The sequence below is a fragment of the Giraffa tippelskirchi genome, chromosome 4, assembly GCF_054371585.1.
Source record: "Giraffa tippelskirchi isolate mGirTip1 chromosome 4, T2T-mGirTip1v1.2.pri, whole genome shotgun sequence".
NCBI classification, from domain to species: domain Eukaryota; kingdom Metazoa; phylum Chordata; class Mammalia; order Artiodactyla; family Giraffidae; genus Giraffa; species Giraffa tippelskirchi.
This window is the reverse complement of record NC_137278.1, coordinates 179,923,433-179,933,616: the sequence shown is the minus strand read 5'-3', so window position 1 is coordinate 179,933,616 and position 10,184 is coordinate 179,923,433.

Sequence of the window (10,184 nt, the reverse complement as noted above, 5' to 3'; positions counted from 1 at the left end):
GTAAATATCAGTTATAACTCAGAAGGGGGTTAAGTAGGGAAGTGAGCTTATTCATTTTCCTTTTTTGCATTATTTCATGCTTTCAGTGGGAAGCATGTCACTCTCTTAATATCTGAAGAGGAATTTAATAAGGAAAAATTATTGAAGATGAATGCAATAAAGTTGTAGTGAGAAATTCCCGAGAAGGTGACTTGCCAAATCACACCTGGTAGGCAAAGTTGAGTTAGTTCAGAGCAGTTTCCGTGGAACCTTCATATTAGGAGTGGTAGTTTAATTCTTAAGGACTATGGAAAAGGAGGAAACTGTGGCCTAAGGCTGGTGAGTCAGGCCTAGTGGCAGACATTGTACTCACTTCTGCATCTCCCCCAGCTGTCCCTTAGGCCTGGGCAACTTTCTCAAGGAGAAACCCTGGCCACTTGCCATCACCTGCTATCTCAGCCTGTTGTGGGTGAGGGTTCCTCAGGCATCCTTGTCTGATGGAGTGTCTCACACAGGCTCTGGCTCCTGCTGCCTCTTCCAGGTTCCAAGGAAGTACTTCCTATGGATCAGGATCTGGCTTCCCCAGCAGCTGCCCCAAGAGGATAGAAACAGCCTGGAAGTACAGATATTATTTTCTTGGGCTCCAAAATCACTGCAGATGGTGATTGCAACCATGAAATAAAAAAGATGCTTTCTCCTTGAAAGAAAAGCTATGACAAACCTAGACAGCATATTAAAAAGCAGAGACATCCCTTTGCCCACAAAGGTCTGTCTAGTCAAAGCTGTCAAAACTATGGTTTTTCCAGTAGTCATGTATAGATGTAGGAGCTGGACCATAAAGAAGACTGAGCGCCAAAAAACTGATGCTTTCAAACTGTGGTGTTGAAGAAGACTCTTGAGAGTCATTTGGACTGCAAGGAGATCAAACCAGTCAATCCTAGGAGGAAATGCACCCTGAATATTCATTGGAAGGACTGATGCTGAAGCTGAAGCTCTAATACTTTGGCCACCTGATTCAAAAAGCCTCATTGGAAAAGACCCTGATGCTGGGAAAGATTGAGGCGGGCGGAGAAGGGGGTGACAGAGGATGAGATAGTTGGATGGCATCACCAACTCAATGGACATGAGTTTGAGCAAACTCTGGGAGTTGGTGAAGGACAGGGAAGCCTGGCGTGCTGCAATTCATGGCATCACAAAGAGTCGGACACAGCTGAGTGACTGAACAACAGCAGGGGGTTGTGCTGGTCATGCAGCTTACTTGGACAGGAAACAGAGGAGGACCAGAGCATAAATCCTCCTCTCATCCTTCACTTAATCTACTCTCCTGAGGTTCAGTGGTTCCAATGGCCTTTTCAGAGATATTTGTGCAGCAAAGCAAGGTTTTCTTGTGGGGCCGTGGCCAGCTCTCTAACACACTGCCTTGTGTTTGCTTTCTGTCCTGCATGTCTGCCATCCCCCTCTGCCCTCAGACTCTTGCTGTCCTGGGAGCAGGAGTGGTAGCGTGTAAACTGTACATGAGGCTCTGTTTCCCAGGGGACTGGAGCCAAGACGTGGTGGGACAGCCTGACTTAGAAGCTTTGACGCCTGATGTTACAAATAGTCCTCTGTACTGAAAATTGGGAAGCACTGTTTGAAGTTTGAGTGCCTGACTTGTGGACTTTTGAAAGGATTTTTAAGAAATTGTCTTTGGTTTGATACAAGGAAATATAGGTTAGACACAATTATTCAGGGAAAATAACTTTTCTCTAAATTATATAGAAAGAAATTGGGATTTTTTTGTGTGTGTGAAGCAAATTATGTGAATGAATTTGTATAAATACCTTGATGCTTTTATTTTATGGAATTATAGATTTATTGATTTCTGTCTTCATTAATAGTGTATATCTTTTGAATTAACACCCTGTTGAGGACAAGTAAAAAAATGCCAGTTTTATCCAACAAATGTTGACATTTTGACCACGGTTAAATATATAGTTAAAATAAAATAAATCTAAATAAAAAATAATATGTACTTATCTAGAAATTTGATAAATACAATACTGTATAAAAACTAAGAATCAGTTATATTCTTACCATTCAAATACAGCATGCTAACATTTTGGTATATGTCTACCCATGTTTCCTGTAGATAGGATATGTGTATATTTTACATATATAGTTTTATTTATTTTATGTTGATATGTATAATATGGCAATATATGTACCAAATAAACATGTAGAATATTTCTTACATATTAATATTTGTATATATTTTATAAAACCCCAAAATTTCATATATGATTTGGAGTATTATTGTTTAACTTAATATATTTTATTTCCTAAGAGCTCAAATTTTCTAAAATGTGCATTTTAATGGAGACATTTGGTATTTCATTGTATGAACAGATCAGAGCTTATACTGGTAAATACTTTGTTGTTGGACATTTGAAATGTTTTAGGTAGAAGTACTTGTATAAGTTTCCTTTTTTCTTTACAAGAACGTTATGCAGTTTAGAAGGATAGAAAAAGCTTGGAGGGATGGTCTGGTTCTCACTTCTGTGTACCAGCCTCCAATCATCACTGTAAGCTGGACTGAGACAGTAAAGTTGTGTGAAGGATTTATTCCATTCTATCTTCTTTTCTTCCTCTTGCTCAGTTGCCCAAAACCTTCAGCTCCCTTCTCTCTCTGCTTATTGCCAAAACCAGTTATCAAGACCTCATCTATCTGGTTTTAATAACAACAATAACAGCAGCAACAGCTGAACTTATAGTGATTACCGTGTACCAGATTCTAGTCTAAGCATTACATTTATTTTAACTCCTTTAATTCTCACAGAAACTTCTAATGTAGACACCCTTACTATCCTCAAGTTATAGATGAAATCAGGGAGGAATCAGAGAGGTTAAGTTAATTATTCAAACTCACTTAGAGTTAGTAAGTGGTGAGGATAGCATTTGAGTCCAGGCAAGCCAAGCTTCCCAGGTGGCTCAGTGGTGAAGAATCCTCCTGCCATGCAGGAGACCTGGGTTTGATCCCTGGGTCAGGAAGATCCCCTGGAGTAGGAAATGGCAACCCATTCCAATATTCTTGGCTGGAAAATTCCATGGACAGAGGAACCTGGAGGTTCTCAGTACACGGAGTCTGAGACACAACTGAGAACTTAATATGCATGCACAGCCAAGGTCTGGAACTTGAAATCTAACCACTATGTGATTAGACTCTGAGAGTAAACATACTGAAGAAGTTTCGTTCTGAGTTCTAATTTCCATCACTGGAAAGGGCTGCCTGAAATGATGTGTTGCGAAGGCTTCTGGGGCTGTGTCTGGGTTTAGAGGGGAAAAGGGCCATGATATATGAACAATGGCTCCTTTCTATGAAAGGAAAGAGTGATTGCCTATTTGCCATCTTTGCCTTATGGTTTTTAGTTATGCTAGAATTATTTCCTTTCAAAGGAATAAAATTCTAGAGATAAAAATTCTGTTAGTGGAATAGAGTTTACTTATACTGTTGCTTCCACTTCTGCAGGAGGGAGATGAGGGAGCCGAGGTTAGGGTGATTTCAGGCTTTTAAATTCACACTTGTGGCCTACCACCTTCCTAGCACTGATATGCTCCCTCTCTCAGTTCATGTGAGTCATTTGAAGAACTCTCTCTTTATATTTGTTTTAAAAATTACCTCTTTCATTCTGTCTGTCTTCAGTTTGAATAAAAACAGAAGGCAATGGAAAGCACAAAGAATATGGAGACAGGAGAAAAGGACAGGGGGAAGGAATAGATAGGGAGTTGGGTATGGATATGTACACACTTAAAATGGTTAACCACCAAGGACCTACTATATAGCACAGGGAACTCTGCTCGATGTTCTGTGGCAGCCTGGATGGAAGGGGAGTCTGGGGGAGAATGGATACATGTATATGGATGTCTGAGTTGCTGTGCTGTGCACCTAAAACTATCACAACATTGTTAATGAGCTATACTCCAATATAAAGTAAAAAGTTTTAAAAGTATCCTTCTGAATATAATCTCTCTCACCCCTAAAAAAAAGGGATTTGAAGACAGAGTTATGGGCTTATATTTCTTGTTCCCATCAAATTAACTGTTTGCTTGTGTAGTATTTACTAAACCCTCTTTAGCCTCTCCTTTCTCATCTGTAAAATAATTCTTACTTAAATTGTTGTGAAGATTAAGTCAGATTCTTGTATAGGCAGTGCCTTATAGACAAACAATGAATGTTGTTCCTTCCATCAGTCTCTCGTATTCATCAATACATTGCATCCTTTTATATTCTTTTTCTCTTTATTTCTGACAGAGATCATTTACTAAAATGTTTACTAGCTTAAAATTTTAGTTTTCTTGCTTTTTGGCTATGTAGAAATATCCTTATCAAGCTTCAGGTAAGGATGTTTCAGAAATTAACACTCAGATAAAGACCTGACTGGTGCTTGGTGTCTACATAAAACTGTATAATGGGTTATCTTAGTGCTTTCTTGTTCAAGAATTATATTTTAAGAATTATGGAACGCCTGCTCGTGCTTATGTTGCCAGTGCCACCATTTTCTAGATTGCTCAAGGCAGAAATTTAAGGGTCATCACATTCATCTTCTTTATTATTATTTATTTATTTTTGGTTGCACTGGGTCTTCTTTGCTGTGCGTGGGCTTTGTCTGGTTGCAGAGAAAAGGGGCTGCTCCCTAGTTGTGGAGCTCGGGCTTCTCACTGCAGTGGCTTCTCTTGCTGCAGTGCATGGGCTCTAGGGCATGCAGGCTGCAGTAGTTGTGGCATGTGTGCTCAGTAGTTGCAGCTCCTGGGCTCTAGAGCACAGGTTTATTAGTTGTGGCAAATGGGGTTAGTTGCTCCGAGGCATGTGGGATCTTCCTGTTCCAAGGATCACACTGGTGTCCCCTAGATTGCAAGGCATAGTCTTAACCACCGGACCACCAGTGAAGCCCTTCATCTGCTTTTGTTTGGGATGATTGCTACTGCTCACTAATCTCTCCTTCAGCAGTATGTGATCTGATGTTAATCTCATCTGGGCAGGAGACAGTTTGGACACCTTTAAAAAGCACTACTTGAAGGGCTAGCTCTTGGCTGCCATCTTGGCACTTGACTTTGGAATGCTCCCTACACAACAAGGCTGTTTTGCCCACCTGGGCTCTGACCCTGTTGCTCCAGCTTGCCTAGATTAACTGTACAGACGGTGTATCCATGGCAAACACCTGCTTTCCTACTGGGAGTCTGGAATTTTGGTAGCTGTGGCTTGTCACACAGGCAGAGAGTGCCAACATGACCAGCTACCAATGAAAACCCTGGACTTTGAGTCTTAAGCAGGTTTGGCTGGGAAGAAACACTGATTTCTGTTTAAGTGTTCTCTGTGACCCTCCCAACTCTCCCCTTTTCAGCCCCAAAGGGAGAACTTTGGAAGCCTGTGTCTGAATCCCTCCAGACTCCACCTTCTGAGTCTTTTCCCCTTGCTGGGCCTGCTGTGTATTATTGTGCTGCAATAAGTGATAGCTATGATTATACCGCCTCTGTGGTAATGAGCCCTTCTCCATGTGGGTGGTCCTGGACACCGGAAATACCATCCATTGTATTTTTCATGTCTTAAAAGTTTTGAGTCTTTTTCGTGCCATCCACATCTCCTTTTAACAAGCTAAATCTTTTCCCTACCTTCTTGAACATTTGGAATATATTTATTATAATTGTTTTAATGTTCATGTCTGCAAATTTTATTGTCTGTGTCATTTCTGGGACTCTTTCCCTTGAATGATTATTTTTCCTCCTCATCAGGGGCTGCATTTTCCCACCTTTTGGCATACTTATTAGGTTTTTATTGGATGCCGGATATGGCAAATTTTTCTTGTTGCTTATTGGATATTACAGTACCACTTTAAATATTCTTAAGCCTTCCCCCCTGCAGTTAGGTTGCTTGAAAATAGTTTGATCCTTTTGAGGATCCTTTTGAGCCTTGTTAGGCAGGACCAGAGCAGCCTTTAGGCTCATTACTAGGTGCTACTCTTCTGCTGTCTTCTCTGTCTGATGCCTTGTATATTAGGGCATTTTTCCATTCTGGCTGGCGGGAACACAAAGTCCTTCTAGTCCTGTGTGAGTCCCAGGGATGATCCTGCCGGTTTCTTGAGGTGTTCCTTTCCTTTTTTAAAAATTTTACTTATTTATTTATGGCTCTGCTGGGTCTTCGTTGCTGCACAGGCTTTTCTCTAGTTGTAGTGTGAGAGCTTCTCATTACAGTGGCTTCTAAAGTGTGCAGGCTTCAGTAGTTGTGGCACATGGGCTTAGTTGCTCTGAAGACTGAGGGATCTTCCCGACCCAGGAATTGAACCTGGGTCTCTTGCATCGCAAGCAGATTCTTAACCATCTGAGCCACCAAGGAAGCCCCTACATTGATATAAGGCTGTATAATTTATGTGCTTTCCATATATGTGTCCATATATAGTTCTAACAATTTTTCTTCTCCCAAATCATTACTTAGGTTTAATATAAAGCAAACAAAATTCCCAAGAATCTTACAAAAGAAGAAAAAAGTAAAACAAGCATTTGGAGATTTGAGAGAAGAGCTTTGCTTTTATGGAAGGCTTTTGATCATCACACTCTTTCTGGCTTTAAAGAAGTGCATCCAGGCTTGCATGATAGACTTTGTCTCTCAAGTTTTTAACCTGCTCTTCACCTAGTTGTGTATGCCAAAAGCTGTCTTCACAGATTCCCCTTTGTACTCACCTTCTGTGATGTAAGGCCTAAAATTAATATTATGTTGGTACCTTGACAGCTGATAAATTGGGGAGGGCCTTGAGTGGCCTAATGCATGTCTCCGGCTTCACTCTGCTCTCATGGATAATGCCCCCTAGCCAAAAAACCTTCTGTATCAAGGGACCAGGTACAGTTTCTGCTTATTCTTGATGAGTTTTAGTTTCCTGACAGCCTGTGGGATTATTAAACTAAACTAACCCATTGCATCCTCCTACGGGAATCAGGGGGCTCCCTGTCCTCTTGATACTGCAAAGCCTGCCTCCCACATCCCCTGGTGGTGGTTCACTGTGCCTCTGACTACAACCTCCATGTGGCCTGTGTGAGTACTATCTTCTCTCCTTGAGCTGTGAGTGTAGAAAGTGAAAGTGTCAGTCACTAAGTCTTGTCCAACTCTTTGCGAACACATGGACTGTAGCTCGCCAGGCTCCTCTGTCCTTGGAATTCTCCAGGCAAGAATACTGGAGTGGGTAGCCGTGCTCTTCTCCAGGGGATCTTCCTGACCCAGGGATCAAACTCGGGCCTCCTGCATCGCAGGCAGACTCTTCACTGTCTGAGCTGTATGTGACTAGTAAACTGCCATTCATCCCATCTGTCCAGGGCTGGTTGTCACATGATTGTCCATCGTCTCAGAACCCTGGGACAGGAATCTCTCCCTGAACAGTGGGGTGGATGGGAGGTGACTAAAATGCTGTCCATTTTGCCATTTGTACTGTGTCTGCTCACCTTTCAGTGCCCGTGGAGAAATGTGGGGGCTAGTGCCTCCAGGGGTTTACTCCATTGAACAAAGCGATGAGTTAAAAGAGTCAGAGCGGGGAGGAAAGGGCAGGGAGAAAGAATGCATTTTGAGAGTGTGCTTGTTAATCCTTTGAAAACTCTGGGAGTTTAAAGACACAGGTTCCCAGAAGAGGTCAGCAGAGGGGACAAAGGAGTCAACCATGGCTTCTTCTGCTCTGACTCAGCACTGGCCCTCCCACATGCTGGGAAAGTGTAACACAGAGAGTGGCACAGCAGGGTATTCTTTCTCTTTTCTTCCCTTCATCATCCTCACCCCTGATGGGAAGGAGGCTTTTAACCTGATTACGTATCCAAGTTATGCTATGAGAAGTGGTCAATATTAGGAAGAGGAAGGTTTGCCTGTCTAATAACCTCTTTGGTCAAGGATTCCATTGGAAAGTTGGGAAGCCAGTTACATCCCAATATGGAACCAGGAGCAATGGTTGAGTTGGCTCTGGAGATGTGGTGGATGGAAAGATAGAGTCAGAGCCTTTGAGTGGGAGAAGGAATGGAAAAGGAAAAGATCCTAATAAAGTGTCCGTTCTGTTGGAACTGATAAATGTCAGGATATAAATTATAATTTCCACCGAATTTTTAAATAGCAAGAATATGATTAAATGATAAAAAGAGAAATATATGATGTAGTCCAGACTATAGTTTATTCTTCCTGAAAATTTCTACTGTTAGATTTATTAAATTGAGTAAGTTGGGGATCCAAAAGTTAATTTGAGTTAAAAGGGGAAATTTGTTGAATCTGGATATTCTTCATAGGCAGTTGATTTAAAAATATTTCTTCTAGCTGGTGACTGGTGTGGCTGTTTTAGTTGGTAATGATCTCTTTCCATATTGACTGAGTCCGAATGGTCTCTCCTAAGAGAGTGAGACAAAGAACCCTACTAAAACGCATTAGTCTGTGAACAGCACAAATGATAGGAAGGCGACTTCTAATCTGATTACATATCCAAGTTATGCTGTGAGAATGGTCAGTACTAGGAAGAGGAAGGTTTGCCTGTCTAATAACCTCTTTGGTCAAGGATTAGACCAACAGTTAGAATAGCGCTCTATTCTAAGCACTTGTTTACGTGCGTTATCTCCTTTAATTCCCCAAACAGCCCTACAAGGTAGGTGCTAACACTCACTGTGTGGCTTCTGGGTCCCATCTGTAAAATGAGTGAAACCACAATACCTATTTCATAGAGTTGTTGTGAAGATGAAGATAGGATCAATGTAAAGCTGTCATGCGTAGTCAGTTGCGTCTGACTCTTTGTGACCCTATGGACTGTAGCCCGCCAGCCTCCTCTGTCCATGGGATTCTCCAGGCAAGAATACTGGAGTGGGTTGCCATTTCCTCCCGACCCAGGGATCGAACCCGCCTCTCCTGTGTCTCCTGCACTGGCAGGTGGATTCTTAACCACTGTGCCACCTGGGAAGCCCCTCCACGTAAAGCACTCAGCCCAATTCCTAGAGTACATTAACTGTGCAGGTGAGCAGACTGTGCCACCCCAAAATATGCCTCTTTGGTATAAGATTATTTTGAAAAACTGCAGACACACGAGAAACTCTGAAAACAGAGGAGAAGGGAAATTTACATTAAAAGGGGGCCTGTACCAGGAAGAGAGCTACTATCAGAGCATAACAGGGCAGCCTGTGTTTACCAAACTTTCACTCTCCTTCTCTTTGAAGTCCTAGTTCCCTATGCTTTTCCTAGCTCAGGATGGTATTTAAGCCTCAATTTCTGGCCACTTTTGGTATCTCATATCTATGTAGGGCTCTTGTACGTATATACTTAAAAATATTTTTTCTGTTGATCTGTCTTTTATTATGGAGGGTGACCACCAAAGAGCGCAGGAAAGTAGAGGCAAAATGATGTTGTTTCCCCTGTAACTGCTAAAGTATTTGTTGTTTAAAAGCTGTGCTATTTTTATTCCTGACTCTCCAAGGGACATGCTTACAGACTATGGGTGTTACACATACTTGAAATTTTCAAAGCACTTAGAACATTAAACATTCCATCACTGGGCCATCATTTGGGTGCAAGCCCTGGTTAGTGCAGGAGACAGGTGTGCCATAGCCAGACAGACTCTCACACCACCACGTGTGTTTGCAACAGTAGCCAAGATGTGGACTGTGGAGCCAGAGTGCTTCTATTCGAATGTCAGTCCTGGCATTTAGTAGCCACACAACCTTGGACATTTAGTTAACCTCGGTGCACCTCAGTTTGTCATCTATAAAATGGGGAGAACAGCAGCACTGGCCTCATAGGGTTGTCATGAGGAGTAAGGAAGATGGCACAGGTGAAGGGTGCTGGGCATGTAGTGAGCAGTAGTGAATGGAGCTATGACACATTGGTGAATGGCATTTGGGTAGAGGACTGCTTGATGCAGATCCTAATACAAAATGCTATGTGCTTAGTCATTCAGTCATGTCTGACTCTTTGCGACTCCATGGACTGTAGCCCACCAGGCTTCTCTGTCCACTGGGATTCTCCAGGCAGGAATACTGGAGTGGGTTGCCATGCCCCACCCCACCCCACCCCTGCCAGGGGATCTTCCCAACCCAGGGATTGAACCCAGGTCTCCTGCATTGCAAGTGGATTCTTTACTGAACCACCAGAGAAGCCCAAGAATACTGGAGTGGGTAGCCTATCCCTTCTCCAGGGGATCTTTTCAACCCAGGAATCAAACCGGAGT